Source organism: Tupaia chinensis, unplaced genomic scaffold, assembly GCF_000334495.1.
Source record: "Tupaia chinensis unplaced genomic scaffold, TupChi_1.0 Scaffold000116_2, whole genome shotgun sequence".
In the NCBI taxonomy this organism is placed as follows: Eukaryota; Metazoa; Chordata; class Mammalia; order Scandentia; family Tupaiidae; genus Tupaia; species Tupaia belangeri.
The window spans coordinates 89,051-91,855 of NW_006159581.1; positions in this window are offsets into that span (position 1 = coordinate 89,051).

Below are 2,805 nucleotides of genomic sequence, written 5' to 3' on the forward strand. Positions count from 1 at the left end.
TACATTTATATATATTATATATATATATGTATGTGTATATATATACACATATATAATACTTTTTTTTAAAAAGAGAAGTTTCTATTCTATTACAGGGCACATGTGTTCTCTGGAGAGACAGAGAGACAGAAAGCAAGAAATCATCCCTCAAGGGGCATGGCAATGATGCAATCCTTTCTCCTCCAGTCTCCTCTTGGGATCTTGGGCATGCATACACACTCACCAGGCATGAATTTTAAGCCACCCGGTCCGGGACTTGAACTGCAGTTGACCACATGGGAGTCCAGTGACATAACAATTACACCATCTGCCAGTCCCTTAAATGATATATTTTAAAGTCTTTATATTATTCATGATAGAGAGCAGAGACAGAGAGAGAAAGACAGGCACCCTCAACAGGCTCTTGTCACATCACAGTCCCTTTCCCCAGCCCTCCCACTGTTCAGGATCTTGGGCGCACACAGACCCCCAGTGACCAGGGATCTGGGCCTGCAGTTGGCCCCGTGGCTTCTAGTACTGGAGTTCGGTATGCTACTTGTCTGTGCCACTGGGCTTGGCCTACAATATATTTTTTTAAGTTTTGCCAGAGGATGTGTGTGCCTACGAGAGAGAGAGAGAGAGACAGAGAGAGCACGAAATCACTCCCGACAGGGAAAGGTCACACCACAATCCCTTCTCCTCAAGAAGTCTGTTAACTGTGCGATCAGCCATATGGGATCTAGCCACCATAACCACCGTGCTGGTCTGGGCCTACATTTAAAGTCTTATTGGCTACTCTCTCATATACCTCTACAACAAAACACATATATTCATTTAATTCTTTTCTTTTCTTTCTTTATTTTTTTTTAGAGAAATTTTTGCTATAGGGTACGTGTGCTCGCTGGACAGACAGAGAGAAACAGAAAGTATAAATATTCAACTCCTTAAAAATATAATTACAATTGCTTGGCAAAGAGCAATGTTAGCACAGCTTGCTACTAAAAGCATAGCCAAGCCATGGAAGCCTCGGTCCTGTCACAGTCTCCTGGTCATCGGAAAACTCATGAATATTTTTTCTTTTTATTTATTTATTTTTTTGAGAGTTCTTTTTGCTTAGGGCATGTGTGCTCACCAGAGACACAGACAGAAAGTGAGATATCACCCCCAGGGGGAAGGGCAATGCCGCAATCCCTTCTCCTCCCTTCACCTCTTGGGATCTTGGGCATGCACGTGCACATGCCCTGCTTGAGTTTTAAACAACTGGGTCCAGGACTCGAACCACAGTCAACATAACTATCATGCCGTCTGCTGGCCCCAGTCATGAGTATTTTCCCATGTAAAAACGCATCCTGACTTTTCCGATGACCCAACATCTGTTCATTTTGATTTAGATTCATGTCCTTTTGTATATCCAGCTTTTTATACAATTTTATGAATATTTATGATCAATTATTGTACATCTCTATAGCACACAATATGTTTTTCAAGGCATACATGAAATATGACAATCAAATCAACAATATTACTATAAACCTTATTTTCTTTTTTTTATAATTATTTATTATCATTTTTTTTTCAATTTGACGAGAGAGAGAGAGGTGAGAAACCATGCCACCAGGTCCAGTACTTGAACCATGATCAGCCATGTGGGAGTCCAGTGCCCTAACCATCACACCATCTGCCAGCCTCTAAACCTCATTTTCAACAGAGAATTTTACAATATGGTAGCTGGTAAGAGTTTTCCCCTGATCCCCTCTCACCCACCCTCTGCTATCCCAAAGGACAGGAAAGTGCTCAGTTGGAAAGACACTAGCACATCCAGTTTATGCAGCGTTCTTCACAATTGCCAGGACACGGAACCAACCTAAGTGGCCAAGAATAGATGAATGGTTCCTTCCTGCCTCCCAACTCGCTCATCCCCTGCCACACGCCCTGAATTCTCCGACTTCAGCATTTCCTGAAGTGCGAGGTGCACAATGGGCGCCGTGCGACCCCTTCTTTCTTGCTCAGCAGAGGTACCCTGTGGGATACTACTCAGCTCTGAGGATCAATGTCCAGCTTTTTCTCTGTTTTTTTTCTTTTTGTAAAGATTGTCGGAATATTTCCAAATTGTTAACAGATTTCCTTAATTCCTCTTCCAAGGCTAGATTCCACTGCTGGCCACTAGGTGGAGGTAGGCTACTAGTTAATATTTCCTAGCTTTAAAGACTGCCATGTTATTACTATTGCATTACTATGATTATCTAGTACAGGTAGTGCATGAGAGAGAGAGAGAGAGAGACAGAGACAGAGACAGAGAGACAGAGAGAGAGATCATTTCAAGTCGCTGGCCCCAGATTCGAACCACACAGTCCGCCATGTGGTATCCAGCACCTTAAGGTCCACACTATCTGCTGGCTCAGTACGACTATTTTTTATATTACCAGAGGACATATGGGAGAGAGAGAGAGAGAACCCCCATTGAGGTGTGGTAATTTCAGTCCCCTCGCTCCCATTTTCCATCCGGTCAGGATTTCGGGCACAGCACACACATGTGCCTGGTGTGTTTACTCACGTTGCCAGCGCGGGGATCCAAACAGCGGTTGGCCATGTGGAATTCAGGTCCCAGTGCTCAGCACTTAACCACTGTGCTACCGGACCAGCCCAAGAGCACCATTTTAAGTTCAGATTCTTTGCAACAGATAACCTGGCCTTTTCTTCAACCATTTTGGAACATTTCTCAAGGGAGAAACGGCACTTGGTGAGGGAAGGCAATGCAGGAGACCACTCTAGGCTTCTTCCTGCTTCTCAACTGGCGCATCCCCTGCCACACGCCCTGAATTCTCA